Raw genomic sequence first — 21,651 nt, 5'->3', positions numbered from 1 at the left:
TTTTTTTTTTTTGGCTGAATAAAATCGGCTGTTGAGACTTAAGGCTCCCTGAATGCCAGTGGCAGACATGTTGCCCGGCGTGTTAGTTGGCACTCGCCATCATCTCTTCATTTTGCAATGATGGAGTGTCTATTCTTCATCATAAGCCGTGAGGGGACAACACAGCTGAGCCTTCTGTTTCTCAAGCGTCAGGAGAGAAAACACCAGGGAAAGGAAGGCCTGATGGATCTCTGCCAGATTACTTAACCCTCATGTAGTGGGCGAGACCAAGTTACACGCTACTGAGGGAAATACAGGAAATATTTAAGTCTCTGCTTTAATTAACCTGATCATAATAGAAATTTAGAGGCTTTCCATTTAATAGTTTTCTTTTTTTATTGATAATAATAATAATAATAATAATAATAGCAACATTAATTCTGTAAGAATTTCATCAAAATATCTCCAACTTTAATTATAATTTGTAATAAGCTGGCAAATAGATGAAATTACATAGAAGCTGATGGAATAGATGGAAGTTCAAATTTTAATTCTAATGAGCACTGTGAACTTAATCCATTTGAGTAAAAGAAGCTATTTGAGCACAGTAAAACCCAATAAATGAAGATAACTTAAACCAACTGTAACACCCAATAAGTTAAGGCAACTCAAATCATTTGAGTTAAAAAACAAACTAATCTATATGAGTACTGTGAACTTACTCCATTTAAGTCGAAAAAATGAGGTTTTATTTTATTTTATTTAATTAACTCATTACCTTCAACACTGAGTTCAAAACACTGAGTTAACTACACTCATTTCAGTTGATAAAGTTGACTGTTAGGTTTTACAGTGTGTATGAAACTTAGTCATTCTTATTCATGTAGCACGATAAGCAGTTTTATTTTTCTATGATATATTTTTCCTCATTTTTTTTAGACAAAATGTACAGTGATTTGCCTAATTACCCAAACTTGTCTTTTGAACCTAGTTAATTCTTTAAATTGCACTTGAAAATGAAAATGATCTATCTTGAAAATGATCTAGTAAAATATGATGTACTGTCATCAAAGTAAAGATAAAAGAAATCTGTTATTAGAAATTAATTATTAAAACTCTTATGTTTAGAAGGGGAAAAAAAATTCAGGGCTCATAATTCTGAATTCAGTGTTGACAACTATGACTGTTTTATATAAAGTATAAATAATATACAGTAGTAATTTCTTTTCTGAAAATTGCTTTTGATCAAAACCACAGGATTAATTTAATACAAAAACAGTAATATTATGGAGTAAATGTATTATTTAAAATAACTATTTTCCATATTAATTTATTTTAATTAGTTCCTGTAAATTGCAAATCTCAATTCTTTTGTTTCACTAAATCTATGACTAATATGCCAAATATAATTTACGTTTAGTATAATTCCCTTAACTGAAATAAATAAAAAAAGCTTACACAAGAATTAACATTTATTCATTCATTCATTTCCTTTTCAGCTTAGTCTCTTTATTAATCAGGGGTGGCCACAGCGGAATGAACCACCAACTTATTCAGCACATGTTTTACGCAGCGAATGGCTTTTCAGCTGCGACCCAACACTTGGAAACACCATGCACTAATGCATTCACACACACACACACACTACAGCCAATTTAGCCTATTCAATTCACCTATACCACATGCCTTTGGACTATGGGGGAAACATGAGTTTGACCCAGCAGGGCTCAAACCAGTGACCTTTCTGTGAGGCTATCGGGATATCCACTGCGCCACTGTGATGCCCTGAATTAACAACAATGTAACACTATTTCCAGCATCTTTTACATACATTATGCCTATAGTTAACTGTTGACCTGGTACACTGAAATTCACACATTTAAAAGAGACGGTTATTGATTCTGTGAGAATCACTGTGATTTTAAAATATCCTGAAAACTGACCAGTCCATTGAGTCAGCGACTTGTTAAATTGAATCATTATTAGATGTCTGAAAAATCTGTTCTTAGTTCTTAGTGAGTTGTTAACATGCCTCTTCAGAAGTTAAACGTGTCTGAAAGAAATGGTTTGGAGTGATTTGTTGCTTGTTACACATGTCTGGGTACTGTTCTCTGTTCAGTGGGTTGGTAAATTGTTGGTTTGAGGAAAACCACATATGAACAATTCCTTTAAAGTAGTTATCGTCTTGTTGTTTTAACAATATGTGAGCTGACATTATTGATCATATCAATTATTTTGGAAAAAAAAAAACATTTTGACAGTCCAATTGCATGTGTTGAAATCAAGATATACACCACCGCTACCCAGTTTTAGGAACAACAAATAACTTGACTTCTAGTAGATCGTTTGGTAGCAGAAGTGGCTTATATAAAAGGCAAAGGCCTCCAGATTACTCTTATTTTACCAAAACAAATATGATCATGCCTTAAATTTTAATTATTTAATTAGGACAGTAAAGTCTGACTTTGCTTAGACAAAAGTGTTGTTACTTAACAGAGATAATGTACAGTATAGAATATAAAATCAGTGTTCATTTTCAATGCCTTCTGCTTAACATTACCTCACACATGCTTAATAATGTTCATACCTGGTTACTGGGCTGGCCAATCCTGGAGCACCTTGACCTTCTTTGCTTTTAGGAACTTTGATGTGGAGGCTGAAGTATGAGAAGGAGCGCTATCCTGCTAAAGAATTCTCCCTCTCCTGAGGTTTATATGTAATGTGCAGGTAAAATGTCTTGATACCTCAGGCTGTTGATGTTGCCATCCACTCTGCAGATCTATTGCATGCCCTCATACTGAATGTAACCCCAAACCATGATTTTTCCGTCACCAAACTTTACAGATTTCAGTGAGAATCTTAGGTCCATGCCATTACAAATGATCAACTAGAAGTCAAATTATTATTTGTTTCTCTTACAACTAGGATCGATGACAAGACTTTGTCAGGTGTACAGCAAAAAAATTAGAAAGCATAATATCCATACCTGCTAACACTCCAGTTTTTTCCCGGGAGTCTCCCGTATTTCAGACCCATCTCCCGCCACCCTCCTATTTGGTTATTTCTCCTGAAAAACTTCACTTAATACCCCACCCCGCCGACTTTGGTATAGTATCCGATTACAGCGGCTGCCCGACACCGGTGCATAGTTCAGTAACTAAGATGTGTTATTCAGACCTATCATATCATATCATGTGTGGGTTTTTTAAGTTATTTTACATTTAGCATCGGTGCAGGGTTTCATTTCTTAATGAGTGTGTTTTTGAACAAGTAATTTGCTAAAGTGATTAAAGTAATCCACTCAAACTCTCACCTGCTTAGTTTTTTATTGAGTCAGCTGAACAAATTGTATTTTTGAACAAATTGTATAAATGAGTGATTTTGTGAATCACTCACTAAGACATTCACTTGTTTCCAACTACTGGTGATTACAGTTTCTTAGTTATTTTTTCATGACATTCCTAAATTAGCCAAGGTACTAACACAAAAACACAAAAATATTTCATAGCTGTAATAAAAAAAAGTCACAGCAAAGAATAAAGTTTCCATTTTTATTCAGTGTTATAGTTTGTAAATTGATTCACATAAAAAACTTACATTCAAAAGAAAAATCTTGTGTTGGCATAATCAGGTTAACCAACCAGACTCCTCCATTAAATGTTATGTATATCATCTGCCTTAACTGACCATTGACTACCCGCTTGTGACTAATGATGACATTTCCTCCGGAGAAGTACTGACGGAAGCAGATCTTATCTGACTCTCCCGCCCACACAAACACACTCATACATATATACACATGCACAGAGGCAAGCGGCCCAGATTCGTCATAAATATCACCCACATTCAATTAAAGTGGCTAGCTGACGGTATTGTCAATGTGCTGTGGGCAGCTTTGAAATGCGTAACTGCCTGACAGCATCTTAGGTGTGCTTGGATAAGCAGCTGCGTGTGAATTGTTGTGACTCTGATCATGGGTGGAGTGTGGCGAAGCTGTCGCAGCCCTGCCTTGCATAAGACATGACAAATGTGCTTATGTGGACACAGGTGTGTGTGTGTGTGTGTGTGTGTGTGTGCCTAGTGAAGTGTGTCAGGCGAGGCATGCTGTATGCCATCAGATTAGTGTTCTCCTCCTTCCACATGTTCACTGCCAGATAAGAGAATCAGCAGGCTTTAAAGTTTGAACATTATTAGGCTAGGGTTTGATGCTGCTGATGCTTTTTTTTTTTTTTAACCAAGGAGAACGTGCAGCTCCTTTGAAAAGGGGATGAAGAACTTTAGAGGTGCAAATTTGTTTTTTCTTAAAAGTGCCATTGGTGGTTGCCTTCAATATTTGGAAATACTTCTTTTGCTGTTTGAATGTCTCTTCACATCCTGATAGCAATCATTAAACCAAGTGGTCCAAATACATATTTTAAGATTCTCTGTAAGGGGTTGGACTAACAAAAATTCATCCAATCAACATGTTTAGTCCTAATATTATGATATGATGTCACTGCATAGCTCTGCACAACGTTTATGCAGAAAGGCATGTTCACAGATGTGGCTCAGATATATGAAAAAAACCTACACTGTAAAAAAAATCCAACTTACAAATTGTTAACTCTGTTTAAAATTGTAAGTTAAGTGGGCATATTTTTGAGCTGACTGGACATTTAGAACTGTTTGTTCAATGAAAGTAAAAAAAAAATCAGTTGAGGAAACCTAAATTTTGATTTCTTCATTTGAGGGTTTACCAATGTAAAAAAATAAAAAGTTAAGTTAACTTAAAATTTTAAAGCAACCGGGTGCAAATAAATGTTGAGATTATAAAGCTTTATTGGTTGAAATTGTGTCAAATTATTACATAAAATATACGTGACTTAAAACAGCCTTTCCAGTCAACTTGAAAAAAATTATTTGGCATAACTTGAATCACTGAAGCTTAATAAACTCTAAATTTCTTTGCAGTCAGTTGCTTTAAATTTTCAAGTTAACTCAACGTTTTATTTTTTTTTTTACAGTGTATCCTCTTTTTAAGTGTTTTTTTAAGTCTAACTGTAATACAAAAGTTTTCTCTCTGTTGAATGTTAAGTGGAGTATGATGTTGTCTAGGACACGTTCAAGCGATATGGAAGTGTGGCTTTGGGTGGGAATTTGTGGTGTGGGATGTAGGCTTTTAGTTCTATCAGTTCTAGCATTTTCAAATCTTCTATTGCACCAAAAGGTACATAAAAGGGTACAACGAGGCTTCAAGAACTTCAAGAAACATGATTTAAATGGGTCTGTTTCTCCTCGTCCGTTTGTTTTCTGTTAAACACAAAATATTCTGAAGAATTATTGTAAACATGCAAAATAATGATTTATATAGTATTTGTTTTCCTATAGTTGATGTAAATGGTGACCGGTTTCTAACATTCTTCAAAATATCTTCTTTCATCTTGAACAGAAGAAGGAAACGCATAAAGGTTTAGAACCAATGGTGGGTTAAGGTTAATTATGAGTTAAGGTAACTCTTTAGGTCACAATTTATGATATTAACAAACCATTAACTAACACTACTTGCTTTATAAACTACTAATTAACTGTTTATTAATAGTTAGTAAGGATAGTAGTTGGGTTTAGATTTTGGGTAGGATTAGGGATGTAGATTTAGATCACACTTCAAAAACTACAAATAAAAAGTTATTATCTTAATAATAGGCAGGCAATAAGCCAGTAATAGGATAAATTGTGACCTAGTTTGTGTGAACTATCGTTCAATGTTTATATTTTTTGAAAACAAAAAAGTTTTGGTGAAATTTCTAGTAACATTTCACAACATTTACTACTGTCTTATGACCTGCCCATATGTATAACTGTTTATTACCCCTTATAAAATATGATCTTATTTTATATTTTTAATACTGTCCAATAGCTAAACCCAAACACTACCTTACTAACTATTATTAACCAGCTAATTAGTAGTTTATTGAGCTAAAACAAAAAAATAAATAAATAAAAGTCTAAAAAAGGTCTAAAAGTCTAAAAAATAAAAAAATAAAAAGCTTTGTAAGTAATTTAGTGAAGTTTGTAATTGGTTTGTTAATAGCTTGAATTGTACATTAAAATAAAGTTTGACCAAAATGTTTAAGTCTGCATGAAGCTGAGATAGACTTTTCTACTCTTTTGATGTATATCTGAGTGAAACAGCTTCTCAAACAAGGAAAAAAAAATCCTGGTCAGGACCAGTTTTGTACATCAGGAACAATTTTGATGTTTCTGATGATCTGCTATTGGTCAGTCTCATGTGACTGATAGAATTTTCTGCCCACTTGTCAGTAAACACATCATCAAACATAGATGTTGTTTGCAGAAGGAGAATTTATTTTTGAAGATTCTGAAAGCACATGAATATAAAAAAGTGCACTAAAGATAAATAATTTATAAGTAATACTGCAATATTCCATAAATAAATAATACAAATCATGATTTCATGAATACTGGTTCGAACTGTATACATTTAAAAATTATTAATTACATTAGGCTGTATAGCATAAGCGCTGTTTCATAAAAAATAGAAAAAATAATATATTCAAACAAATGTAATGTACAATTTATTTCGGATATAGGCCGTTTTAATGAAATTATCTGCTGAACTATCGCATTAGTCTATAGCATTTCATGTTTTCTGGCATCAAATGTAAGAATTCCTAAAAAATTTATAGTACTGTTTACCTTGAGTACACTTTTTAATGCTGTTTCTGTACTTTTACTCCACTACTTTCCTTTAACCTGCAGTCACGAATTTATTTATTCTTATCTATGGGGATTGGCTAAAGTAGACAAATTGTTCTTGTTATACCCATCCTATCAAATCGCACACATAAAGTAAATTGCACCATACTAAACAACCTCAAGACATTAGTGCTTTATAAATGCAGCAAACCATTTGTAAGTATCCAAGAAAATGTCCAAAATCTTTGCACGTAATGACCCAAAGGCTGTTTAGACTGCATGTCACTGATGAGAAGATGGTGGATGTTTACTTTAGGATGACTGAAATCACCAAATGGCCTTAAATAATCACTAAATGCACTACAGAATGTTACGTTTACACATCCCTGCACAAATTACATGTAAACGCATCAGCTTTTCACAGTGTATTATTCAATACTCACTTCTCTTGAGTACTTTTAAAAGGCTAGTTTTTACTCATACTTTATTATTTACAACATATACTTTTACTCTATTTGCGCTACATTTTTTGGGCAAGTAATGGTACTTTTGCATGAGTATGATTTTTCAGTACTCTTTCCAACACTGACTGTTAGACGCTTTTTATAAGCTGGTTCTATTTCTGTAATTAACTGAAGTAAAGACTTTTTAAAGGTATTATTATTTTTTATTCATACTCATAATCCTAAATACATTCTGCATACATCTATTTTAAGTTTCAGAAGTTAGTTGAAAACGTCCACTCTCATCCCTGTTGATGCATATTCATATGTTGACATGCTTGCAAACCACACATCGAAAAGGAAAAGGCCTTGTTTATTAGCACATTTGCAATTGTCAACTAGTATTTTAATGAATTCTCCTTCACACGTAGTCCTTCATTTTCAGCTTTCATTATTATTTTGTGAACGTGTGTGAGATTGTTTCATGGCAAGAGTTTTCAAAACCACTGATTTGTGAACGTTTTGAGATGAGGGCTGTAATTCATTAATGTTCAAGGTCTCATCGCTTTATTTCCTAGAACCTGTATTTATTTGGCCCTTACGTAATGCTAATTAGTAATAGGCTGCTCTCTGGAGCGTGGTGAGTTCCATCTGTAGGGGCTGGATTTCTGCACAGTGCTGCGAGCCCCATCTCATTAACTAATATGAGCACATCCAGCATTCATTTGCCTGCGTGTCTCTCTCACTGTCTGTTCGTTTCATTCCCATTAAAAATCTAAAGCTTTAGTCTGGTCCCAGGCACAATGTAAAGGTTGAATATGGATAGTTACAGTGCACAGCATAAATGAGTACGCTTTCTTTTAAAATATATATATTTATTTATGGCTGCAAGGTGGCGCAGTGGGAAGCACGTTCGCCTCACAGCAAGAAGGTCGCTGGTTCGAGCCTTGGCTGGGTCAGTTGGCGTTATTGTGATGAGTTTGCATGTTCTCGCGGTGTTCGTGTGGGTTTCCTCCGGGTGCTCCGGTTTCCCCCACAAGTCCAAAAATATGTGGTATAGGTGATAACCACTCTAAATTAATAAACATGCATAAAGTAAATTTTATTTCAAAGCTTTACTGGGGCACTTTTTTGCATCATCTCCCCATGCCGCCCCCAGCAAAATGCCACCCTGGGTGATTGCCCATATTGCCCATACCTAAATCCACCACTGATCATAAAAATGATTAAAATCATTTGAATCATACAGAAATTGCATTTATAGTACAGATCATTTGACAAATATATATATTTTTATTATTAGTATACAGTACATCTAATGATAGCAGGTGAGGTTGATGGTAAACTGGAACTGATTTAACAAAATAACTTCACATGACAAAATTTGTATACCCCAATTAATATGTTAGAGAAAAATATTCAATTAAAATATTTAAAATTTTTTAAAAGAGGAATGTATTTGACATTTTGTAGTCAGCATTTCTTTTTACACATCATTAAAAGTTTACATGTATTATCTGCATTCATTCATTCATTCATTCATTCATTCATTCATTCATTCATTCATTCATTCATTCATTCATTTATTTTCCTTTGGCTTAGTCCTTTTATTCATCAGTTCATTCTACAGTGGAATGAACTGCCAACTTATCCAGCATATGTTTTATGCAGCGGATGCATAATAATAATAATAATAATAATAATAATGATAACAGTTTTGCAGAGATGGGTTGTGGCTGGAAGGGCATCCGCTGCGTAAAAAAACGTGCTGGATAAGTTGGCGGTTCATTCCGCAGTAGTGACCCCAGATAAATAAAGGGACTAACCCGACAAGAAAATTAAGAATTGTATGAATAATAATAATAGTGGAATGAACTGCCAACTTATCCAGCATATGTTTTATGCAGCGGATGCATAATAATAATAATAATAATAATAATAATAATAATAATAATAATAATAATAATAAATATAGCTGCAAGCAGCAATTAAGGGGCCAAGCACTATTGGCCATAAAGTGGCGCTGCTCCAGACGTTTTTGAGTACTTTCAGGGCATGGGGTTGAAGATGCATACCATGTTTTGTAATGATATGTGAATGTGTTGGTAAAATATAGCATTTTTGGCCAAAAATCGAAATGGGCGACGCCCAAAATGGCTGACCTGTGAAAATCAGACATCATTCGACTCGGCATGCTCTGCCGAATGTAATGAGACCAGTTTCATGAGTTTCGGACGAAAGGTTGAGACGTTATAAGCCAAAAAGCAAGTTTTTAGCATCTCCGGACCACTAGGGGGCAGTGCGCCGAAACTCTGCAATTAACCTTAGACCCTAGTTGTCATAACACACACCAAGTTTGGTGTGAATCGGTGAATGCATTACAGAGATATCGCCTCAAGTCCATTTTTGCAAGTTCTACGTTAAATTAGTCCGCAAGTTAAACGAAAACGGTTGGTCTAATCAACTTGAATTCCATAACTTTTGGTTGGCATGGTCTGTAGATCATGTGATTAAATTTTGGTGAAAATTGGAGACACGGCCTAGGACAAGTTCGATCAAATAGGTTTTGCGAAAAATTTAAAATAGCGCGAAAAAAGTCATGACGGAAAATGACGTCATAGGGTGCGTTTGAATTGGACTGAGCCAAGGAATCAGAGGAAAAAAGAATTTTGATTGTAGCCCATTCGGTTCAAAAGTTATGATGATAAACATACGTGAAAGTTTGGACAAGTGGTGGCGCTAGAGAGTTTGATTTTGAGACTTCATAATTGGCCTGATTAATGTTAATACTGGCCTCTATCATTGTGCCAAATTATACAACTTTCCCGCATACGCCTATATGGGCTGCCATTCAAATCCGGCGGAAGAAACGGAAGAAGAAGAAGAAGAAGAAGAAGAAGAATAATAATAATAATAAATATAGCTGCAAGCAGCAATTAAGGGGCCAAGCACTATTGGCCATAAGGTGGCGCTGCTCCAGACGTTTTTGAGTACTTTCAGGGCATGGGGTTGAAGATGCATACCATGTTTTGTAATGATATGTGAATGTGTTGGTAAAATATAGCATTTTTGGCCAAAAATCGAAATGGGCGACGCCCAAAATGGCTGACCTGTGAAAATCAGACATCATTCGACTCGGCATGCTCTGCCGGATGTAATGAGACCAGTTTCATGAGTTTCGGACGAATGGTTGAGACGTTATAAGCCAAAAAGCAAGTTTTTAGTATCTCCGGACCACTAGGGGGCAGTGCGCCGAAACTCCGCAATTAACCTCAGACCCTAGTTGTCATAACACACACAAAGTTTGGTGTGAATCGGTGAATGCGTTACAGAGATATCTCCTCAAGTCCATTTTCGCAAGTTCTACGTTAAATTAGTTCGCAAGTTAAACGAAAACGGTTAGTCTAATCAACTTGAATTCCATAACTTTTGGTTGGCATGGTCTGTAGATCATGTGATTCAATTTTGGTGAAAATCGGAGACACGGCCTAGGACGAGTTCGATCAAATAGGTTTTTCGAAAAATTTAAAATAGCGCAAAAAAATTCATGACGGAAAATGACGTCATAGTGTGGGTTTGAATCGGACTGAGCCAAGGAATCAGAGGAAAAAAGAATTTTGATTGTAGCCCATTCGGTTCAAAAGTTATCATGATAAACATACGTGAAAGTTTGGACAAGTGGTGGCGCTAGAGAGTTTGATTTTGAGACTTCATATTTGGCCTGATTAATGTTATTACTGGCCTCTATCATTGTGCCAAATTATACAACTTTCCCGCATACGCCTATATGGGCTGCCATTCAAATCCGGCGGAAGAAACGGAAGAAGAAGAAGAAGAAGAATAATAATAATAAATATAGCTGCAAGCAGCAATTAAGGGGCCAAGCACTATTGGCTATAAGGTGGCGCTGCTCCAGACGTTTTTGAGTACTTTCAGGGCATGGGGTTGAAGATGCATACCATGTTTTGTAATGATATGTGAATGTGTTGGTAAAATATAGCATTTTTGGCCAAAAATCGAAATGGGCGACGCCCAAAATGGCTGACCTGTGAAAATAAGACATCATTCGACTCGGCATGCTCTGCCGGATGTAATGAGACCAGTTTCATGAGTTTCGGACGAAAGGTTGAGACGTTATAAGCCAAAAAGCAAGTTTTTAGTATCTCCGAACCACTAGGGGGCAGTGCGCCGAAACTCCGCAATTGACCTCAGACCCTAGTTGTCATAACACACACCAAGTTTGGTGGGAATCGGTGAATGCGTTACAGAGATATCTCCTCAAGTCCATTTTCGCAAGTTCTACGTTAAATTAGTTCGCATGTTAAACGAAAACGGTTGGTCTAATCAACTTGAATTCCATAACTTTTGGTTGGCATGGTCTGTAGATCATGTGATTCAATTTTGGTGAAAATCGGAGACACGGCCTAGGACGAGTTCGATCAAATAGGTTTTTCGAAAAATTTAAAATAGCGCGAAAAAAGTCATGACGGAAAACGACGTCATAGGGTGGGTTTGAATCGGACTGAGCCAAGGAATCAGAGGAAAAAATAATTTTGATTGTAGCCCATTCGGTTCAAAAGTTATGATGATAAACATACGTGAAAGTTTGGACAAGTGGTGGCGCTAGAGAGTTTGATTTTGAGACTTCATAATCGGCCTGACTAATGTTAATACTGGCCTCTATCATTGTGCCAAATTATACAACTTTCCCGCATACGCTTATATGGGCTGCCATTCAAATCCGGCGGAAGAAACGGAAGAAGAATAATAATAATAATAATAATAAGAACACTAACGAAAGCAATAGGTGCCTACGCACCTACGGTGCTTGGCCCCTAAATATAGCTGCAAGCAGCAATTAAGGGGCCAAGCACTATTGGCCATAAGGTGGCGCTGCTCCAGACGTTTTTGAGTACTTTCAGGGCATGGGGTTGAAGATGCATACCATGTTTTGTAATGATATGTGAATGTGTTGGTAAAATATAGCATTTTTGGCCAAAAATCGAAATGGGTGACGCCCAAAATGGCTGACCTGTGAAAATCAGACATCATTCGACTCGGCATGCTCTGCCGGATGTAATGAGACCAGTTTTATGAGTTTGGGACGAAAGGTTGAGACGTTATAAGCCAAAAAGCAAGTTTTTTGTATCTCCGGACCACTAGGGGACAGTGCGCCGAAACTCTGCATATAACCTCAGAACCTAGTTGTCATAACAGACACCAAGTTTGGTGTGAATCGGTGAATGCGTTACGGAGATATCGTCTCAAGTCCATTTTCACAAGTTCTACGTAAAATTTGATTGCAAGTTAAACAAAAACGGTTGGTCAAATCAACTTGAATTCCATAACTTTTGGTTGGCATGGTCTGTAGATCATGTGATTCAATTTGGGTGATAATCGGAGAAACGGCCTAGGACGAGTTCAATCAACTAGGTTTTTCGAATAATTTTAAATAGCGCGACAAAATTCATGACGGAAAATGACGTCATAGGTTGCGTTTGAATCGGACTGAGCCAAGGAATCAGGGGAAAAAAGAATTTTGATTGTAGCCCATTTGGTTCAAAAGTTATCATGATAAACATACATGAACATTTGGACAAGTGGTGGCGCTAGAGAGTTTGATTTTGAGATTTCATATTTGGTATGATTATTGTTAATACTGTCCTCTATTAATGTGCCAGATGCATACCATGTTTTGTAATAATATGTGAATATGGTAGTAAAATATAGCATTTTTGGCCAAAAATCAAAATGGGCGACGCCCAAAATGGCTGACCTGTGAAAATCAGACATCATTCAACTCGACATGCTCTGCCGGATGTAATGAGACCAGTTTTATGAGTTTCGGACGAAAGGTTGAGATGTTATAAGCAAAAAAGCAAGTTTTTTGTATCTCCGGACCACTAGGGGGCAGTGCGCCGAAACTCTGCCTGTAACCTCAGACCCTAGTTGTCATAACACACACCAAGTTTGGTGTGAATCGGAGAATGCGTTACGGAGATATCGCCTCAAGTCCATTTTTGCAAGTCTTTCATTAAATTTGATCGCAAGTTAAACGAAAACGGTTGGTCAAATCAACTTGAATTCCATAACTTTTGGTTGGCATGGTCTGTAGATCATGTGATTCAATTTTGGTGAAAATCGGAGACACGGCCTAGGACGAGTTCGATCAAATAGGTTTTTCGAAAAATTTAAAATAGCGTGAAAAAAGTCATGACGGAAAATGACGTCATAGGGTGGGTTTGAATCGGACTGAGCCAAGGAATCAGAGGAAAAAAGAATTTTGATTGTAGCCCATTCGGTTCAAAAGTTATGATGATAAACATACGTGAAAGTTTGGACAAGTGGTGGCGCTAGAGAGTTTGATTTTGAGACTTCATAATTGGCCTGATTAATGTTAATACTGGCCTCTATCATTGTGCCAAATTATACAACTTTCCCGCATACGCCTATATGGGCTGCCATTCAAATCCGGCGGAAGAAACGGAAGAAGAAGAAGAAGAAGAAGAAGAAGAATAATAATAATAATAATAATAAGAACACTAACGAAAGCAATAGGTGCCTACGCACCTACGGTGCTTGGCCCCTAAATATAGCTGCAAGCAGCAATTAAGGGGCCAAGCACTATTGGCCATAAGGTGGCGCTGCTCCAGACGTTTTTGAGTACTTTCAGGGCATGGGGTTGAAGATGCATACCATGTTTTGTAATGATATGTGAATGTGTTGGTAAAATATAGCATTTTTGGCCAAAAATCGAAATGGGCGACGCCCAAAAAGGCTGACCTGTGAAAATCAGACATCATTCGACTCGGCATGCTCTGCCGGATGTAATGAGACCAGTTTCATGAGTTTCGGACGAAAGGTTAAGACGTTATAAGCCAAAAAGCAAGTTTTTAGTATCTCCGGACCACTAGGGGGCAGTGCGCCGAAACTCCGCAATTAACCTTAAACCCTAGTTGTCATAACACACACCAAGTTTGGTGTGAATCGGTGAATGCTTTACAGAGATATCGCCTTAAGTCCATTTTCGCAAGTTCTACGTTAAATTAGTTCGTAAGTTAAACGAAAACGGTTGGTCTAATCAACTTGAATTCCATAACTTTTGGTTGGCATGGTCTGTAGATCATGTGATTCAATTTTGGTGAAAATCGGAGACACGGCCAAGGACGAGTTCGATCAAATAGGTTTTTCGAAAAATTTAAAATAGCGCGAAAAAAGTCATGACGGAAAATGACGTCATAGGGTGCGTTTGAATCGGACTGAGCCAAGGAATCAGAGGAAAAAAGAATTTTGATTGTAGCCCATTCGGTTCAAAAGTTATGATGATAAACATACGTGAAAGTTTGGACAAGTGGTGGCGCTAGAGAGTTTGATTTTGAGACTTCATAATTGGCCTGATTAATGTTAATACTGGCCTCTATCATTGTGCCAAATTATACAACTTTCCCGCATACGCCTATATGGGCTGCCATTCAAATCCGGCGGAAGAAACGGAAGAAGAAGAAGAAGAAGAAGAAGAAGAATAATAATAATAATAATAATAAGAACACTAACGAAAGCAATAGGTGCCTACGCACCTACGGTGCTTGGCCCCTAATAAATGTCTAATAATAACAATAACAACAAAAACAACAATAATAATAATAATAATAATAAATGTCTAATGATAATATTAATAACTATAATAATAATAATAATGATAAATGTCTAATAATAACAATAACAATAATAATAATAATAATAATATTAATAATAATAATAAGAAGAAATGTCTAAAAAAATAATAATAATACAATTCTTTTATTTATTGAAAATAAATAAATATATATTTAAATATATTTATAATAATTATTTTAAATGTGTATAGTAAAATATACATTTAACTATTCAAAATATATATAAAGTCAACCACATAGTGTCTGTATTTCTTGGGGGATGGGGAAGGGTATGTTTGGGGTTAGTTTTTAAACTAGAACCACTACTGTTTATGATCAAAATTGCTGTATTTTGCTTATCTCCTGTCCAATTACAGCATATGAAGCGAGCTGAGGCATCACTGAGCCATGCCTCACATCAGATTGCGCAATTCCCTGCACACTGGGTAGAAAGTGTACCTTTTGCTCACTCAGTGTATGCTATCAATATAATGCTTATTAAAAAGTTTTTATACGTTGTTGACATTTTTATTACATGTCCTCACTGTCCATATAAGTAATGAAGGATAAATCCAAGTACTGCATTTCTACACAGTAAAGTTCAATAGTAATTATAGCAAAAATTGTGGATATCAGCTCAAAAGTTACTTAAAATTGGACTTTTAATCAAAACGTAAATAAATACTGGACAACCAAAGTCGGAGCTAAAGGACTTGCTTTAAAGGACAAGACAAAACATAACTTGATCATTTCCAAGTAATGCAAGCCATGTCAAGACTTCATTTACAAGTACTGTAGGTAAGACCAGTGAGCGATTCCTGTGTGTGTGTGTGTGTGTGTGTGTGTGTGTGTGTGTGTGTGTGTGTGTGTGTGTGTGTGTGTGTGTGTGTGTGTGTGTGTGTGTGTGTGTGTGTGTGTGTGTGTGTGTGTGTGTATGTGTGTGTGTGTGTGTGTGTGTGTGTGTGTGTTTGATAGAGAGATCTGCTATTATTTTGTATTGATTTGTATTAATAATATATGTTCAATAACAATATGATATATAAAATATTAATATGATATATTGAATAATATGATGAAATGTTGATATTGTATTTAATTATTGTATATAAATATCATCATCTTTTTTTTACTACTACTATTTACTGTTTACTGTTTTTTTTTTTATTCTATATGTATAGTTAACTTTATGTAAACTTTACAACTGCTTTGGCAACATTTGTCATGCCAATACAGCAATTATTAAAATTAATTGAATTGAGAGAGAGAGAGAGAGAGAGAGAGAGAGAGAGAGAGAGAGAGAGACAGAGTGAGCAAGCAAGAAGGAGAGCATGCTCGTATCCGCGATGGTGCTGCGGGTGTCACTTGGTGTTTTTAGGAAGGCAAATTTAATCGCTATACATTTCACCTCATTCCTTGGCCCAATATGTACCTGCTATGTTTATGGAATGCTGATAAGATATATGAAACACAATCGATAGTTGGCTAATAAATTGGTTGGATATGTTTGTAAATCTGACTTTTGACTTAGAAAGTGCAGTGCCTCACCAGCCACAAACCTCACCGCACGTCACTGCTTTAAATAGCCCCTGAGTAAAATGCATATAAAGAAAACAATGTAAAAATCTTTAAATATACACACATTGCTTGATCCAGAGACAAGAATGTAGAGTAGTTACACTGCAGTTATTTTCCAATGCATCCACCAACTGAATCAATCAGCTGAAATTCAGCAGAAGCAGTGCACAGACTCAGAAAATCTTATTCATCCTGACACGGGAGGACCAAATGCAGTAATGGCCGCCATGGGGCGGGGGGAGGGTGTGAACAGTCAGACTTGATGAAGAATAAGAGTCTGGGTGTGGGAGTGGGGATAGATGATAATGACAGTGGGATCAAAGAGCGTTATTTCCCTTTAGGCCCTGCAGCGTTGGAGAATGATGCTTGATGCCCATTTCTGATAATGAACTCCACTGGTTGGAGTCCTGTAGGAGCCTCTGCGTTCAAATACGACAACAAGAGATCCGCTTGGTGGCGGTGACCCACGGGTCAAGCCTATTAAATTATACAGCTGTGCTGCGAATTAGCGTCTCTGAGCTGTCTAACACAATCGCAATTAGCTTAGACTGATTACAGCTGTATTTAAGCGCTATAAACATTTGGGTAGACGTTCCGGAAGATGGGTGCCGTTTATTAGGCACTGGCAATCTGGCTTGTAGACAGAAAACAAAATGTGGCTACGTGGCTGCATTTCTGCTCTTAACTTTATTTATTTACCACGTTCAACCCCTGGAGTGAAGCTCTTCCAAACTGTGGATCTTTGATTTAAGCCGCTGTTGTCCCTCCCATGCCCGCCTTATTAGTCTGCGCCGACTGCCCACACATTTAAATATTTCCAAGAACCAAGGGTATTCCGGCAGAGCTCGAAATGAAAGCGGCATATAGCGCTTTGGTATTCTGTGTGCACCGTGGGCAACCAGTTCTGCTGACAAATGAGGCCGCTTTAGATTTCCATGGCTTTGGAGGAATCGTCCTAGCCGTCTTTTTGAAGACCCACACAGAAAATGAGAAGAAAGTCTGGGAATGCATATATAAATATATTTATATGCCATATATATATATATATATATATATATATATATATATATATATATATATATATATATATATATATATATATATATATATATATATGATTGAACAGCATGAATATTTCACCCTCTTTCAGTGCATGCACAGTTGGTGACTGAAGAGTTTTTTTTCTAGAATTAATAGTCTCTTTGAAAGAAAAGACTTTTGGGAGTGGAGGGGGATTTGATAGTGTGCATAGCGTTTAGGGCTCGCGACACACTGAGAGGCTTCAAAGCTGGATAGTTTTAGACGTTGTTACCATGCACAGACCGTCTGAGCGCCTCTGACAAAGCGAATAGCTGGACTGAGAGGGGAAAATTAAGAGTCATTTTCTCCCCAAATGAGATCTCTCACTCTTGCAAGCCATTTCCGTGGAGCAATTGCAAATGATTATGGCACCTCAAACAAAACATGAAATGCTGGATGACATTGTCAGCTTGCCATAGATAATAGTGTCGTTATTAATTAACGATCATCATGATATGGGCTTGAGGTTCATCGGGGTGATGGAATGTTGCGCACATCACTACATGAGTCTTTGTAATTATGTGGGCGTCTACAATCAAAAGTAATGACTTTTATGATTCTTTGTCTTTGATAACAGAACAAGTTCTTCATCTTGCAGTGTGAGCCTGGGATTTGGATCAAACAGTGTTTTGTCCCGTTGCACACACAAAAGCACTCACAATTGCTTGTTTTTTTTATTAAATGCATTACTGATAGAGTATGTGTAATTATATTAACATTATTTAATCACAGAAATCTGTATTAACAACAGTGTGACTTGTTCAGATTGTGCATAAACAACCAGCCTACACAAACTCTATCTTTTTTTTTTTTTTTTTTTTTTGGACTGCTGGAGCGAGTGTTTTTCTGATGATCTTTTGTAGACTAGTTCAAGTTAGCACTGCTGCCATTTTTAATAGGCATGATATATCTAATTTAAACGTGACTTTTCCCCCAGCTGTTTACGTTTACAGACATAAGTGGCTGTGTTTGTGTGAACTTTGTGTTTCTGCTAGTGTATGTTTGAGGCACAATAAAGATGCTGAAGAGAACTTTAAAGATGTTAAAGGGAAGTTTAATACTCACACATCCGGCATCTGACAGATGGCTTTCTCTGCCTGTGCGCGCTCAGAATATAGCAAGTATATCAGGAGTTAAACTGGCAAGGCTTTGGAACACATGCAGATAGTAAATTGTCAGGATGATGAAGAGCTGCAATTTTACATGAGGATAATAGGCATGCTAATCAAAAGCAAACAGATGTTTTGTCTTTAGAGTGTATGAGACATTTTTAAAAGCTCCGCCTTCTTCTGTTAAGGGGCGGTGAACACGCATTCTTTGCATTTAAATAGACACTTAAAAACTTCCACTCAAAAAAATTGACATTTACAGTGCTCAGCATAATTGAGTACACCTAATTTTTAAAATGAATATTTTTTATCCATTTCTCAGTGAATATAGGCAATGTATTTTGGTGCATTTAAACAAAACAGATTTATTAAACAGATATATTTATTAAATTAATATTTTAGTCACCAAGCATATTTAGAAATTGAAAGACAAAACAAATAAATTAAAAACAATTACAACCTACAACATTTCAACTAACTTTTTCAATGTGTCTTGATTTTTCCTCTTTAATTTGTATTTAATATTTTTCTATAACAAATAAATTTGAGTGTACTAGTTTTTGGACCGTTATCGTAAGTCATTTTGTTTAATAAGCTCAAGACTTGGCTTCAGTACTGACTACAAATATAATATTGTATAGCTTCCTTTTAAAAAATATGATTTTAAAAAATAGATTTGTATACTTATATATGCTGAGCACTCGATAATGTGTAAACTTTATCCCTTTTTATAAGACTGCTAGAGCAGTGAGTATTTTTTCTGATTATCTTTTGCAGATGGATTCATGTTAGATTTGCACTGCTGTCATTTTTAATATACATACAGTATCTAGCATGTGACTTTTCCCCAGCTGTGTACGTTTCACAGACATAACTGACTGTGTTTATGTAAACTTTGTATTTCAGCTATTTTGAGGTAATACTTAACACACCTTCTGAAAATAAATGGGTACTTTGTTTATGAAGGGTATAAATGGTGTTATGTTAACGAAAATATTTTATTTAATCAGGCAAAAATTCTTTTTTTTTATTTAACTTGATTTACTAAAAAAATTAAACTTTAAAACATAAAGCTATTAAGTGCTTAGTAATAACAATAATATTGACAAAAGGCACAACAAATCTATTAAATGGACAAAGCCATCCATTGGGTTTATTATTACTTTTTTTTTTTTACAAATTTAATTTAAATTACTCTTTAACTCAACTTTTTTCCTTACTTAAGCCTGCATGTATCTTACAAGCTCTAAAGAAATACTGATAATGTTTTTATTTTATTACATTGATTTTATTTATTTAGTGATATTATGACAACTCTTGAGAAATTGAATTCCTTTTTTAAGATTTATTTTTTGGCCTTTTTGCCTTTATTAGATAGGACAGTAATCAGACAGGAAGCAAAGTGAGGGAAAAAGAGGTGGGTAGGGTCGGGAAATGTCATTGAACCGGGATTTGAACTCAGGACGCCCTGATGTTCTACTGCACAATATATTGGAGTGCTAACCACTAGGCTATTGTGCCAACCAAAATTGATTTCTTAAAATATTTTTTTTTTAATCAATCCAAAATGTCAATGGCCGCCATGAACAGTATGGTTAACAAAGTTTTTCAAAACGTTTAGCAAAAGAAACTCATGCATGTTTGAAACAAGAGTAGAGTGATTGAATTTTTAGGTAAACTATGCAGTTGAGACAGTTGTAATGAAATATTTACTTTTATAACCAACTTCAGATGATTTATAGCACCTCAAACAAAACATAAATCATTCAAATGACAGACTCAGCTTGCAATAGATAATGGTGTCATTATTAATTAATGATTATCATGATATCTGCTTGAGGCCCATAGGGGTGATTGAATGCTGCACACATCACTACAAAGGTCCTCATAATTATGCAGCCTTCCACATTCAAAACCAACCAGTTTTATGATTCTATATCTTTGATAATAAAAATCATTCTTCATTTTATGATTGTACATGCAAAGTCAGGGGATTAGCATCAGACTCCCATTATCCCACAACACACATAAATACCCGATCACTTCTTTATTAAATATTGCATCACCGCTACATGTAGGATCATGCGTGTAATTTCATTTCCCATCCACATTCCTATTAGCCCTTAACGCCATTTTAACCAACAAAATCAATAAGAACATGCAGTTAAAGGAAGCAGCTGTTGCACAAAGGTCTGAACTGCCATGGAAGATGAGATTTCGATCAAATGTGCAGTGAAAATACACTGTACGCTTTGCTAATGCTTGAGCTTGCAATATTTGTTTGTCTTTTTAATAAATGGTGCAGACATTTATACGCCTCGCATGGGGGCTGAGTTCAGAACGGTAATTATTGCGTCCATTTTCCAAATTGAAAGAGAGCACATTGGGGAAGGGGCTCATACACTCTGACGTGCTTTGCTAAAAAGTATGTTTCACAGGGTACATGGTGTACTCACGATGTGCTCAGGAGTCCGATAAAAAAAAAAAAAAAAATGATTGGCTTTCTCTCTAATTTTACAGCATATGTCTTGTTGAGTGCACTTAACAGAGAGTGAGTTCTCTGCAGACGAAGTGCTGCTCTCTAGCTGTAGCGAGGAGGATGTGTGTGTCTGCAGTCCTTGTGCGAGACTAAACTCAAACAGTAGCTGACAAAAGTGTTTCCAATTCAGATTCAAAAGAACACCCCACGCAACCGCAGACAATCACAAGATAATGAAGAGGACAGACAGTAATGGCGTGCGGTGCCATGTTCTTCTTTCCATCCCCCTTGTATCGTTCTCTCCTTCTTTTCCTCCCACTGCACTGTTTGGAGCCTATTCTTTCCATCTGCGAGAGCGTGGGTCTGTTGTCAGCTGGAGGATTGAGCTGTGACGGGTTATGAAAAGCAACCTGTTTAAAAATGTCAGCTCTGTTACACAGCTGTAGGGTCTCGCGAATGGGAGAACACGTGCTGCAGTTCCCACCGGTCGTAATGGCCAATGTTGGGGTCAGTGTTTTTGTCTGGTTAGCATTGGCCTGTTAGCCGCAGCTGGTCAGCTGTAACTACACCATCAAGATCTCAAAACAGCTTTCTTGGGCTGTTCACAATATATGTTTCTTTTTTTTTTTGATAAG

The 21,651-nt window shown here is 36.2% G+C and overlaps 2 protein-coding genes across 6 annotated transcripts in view; one reads left to right on the top strand and one right to left on the bottom strand.

Moving 5' to 3' along the window:
* LOC147834501 (uncharacterized) overlaps positions 1-21,651 on the bottom strand; it is a 382,782-nt gene that overhangs the window by 131,314 nt on the left and 229,817 nt on the right. The window lies entirely within an intron of this gene.
* nrg3b (neuregulin 3b) overlaps positions 1-21,651 on the top strand; it is a 275,221-nt gene that overhangs the window by 61,927 nt on the left and 191,643 nt on the right. The gene's annotated exons all lie outside the window — the stretch shown is intronic.

Source organism: Danio rerio, chromosome 12 (assembly GCF_052040795.2).
Source record: "Danio rerio strain M-AB ecotype USA chromosome 12, GRCz13ab, whole genome shotgun sequence".
NCBI classification, from domain to species: domain Eukaryota; kingdom Metazoa; phylum Chordata; class Actinopteri; order Cypriniformes; family Danionidae; genus Danio; species Danio rerio.
This window is presented reverse-complemented; position numbering and strand designations above follow the sequence as displayed.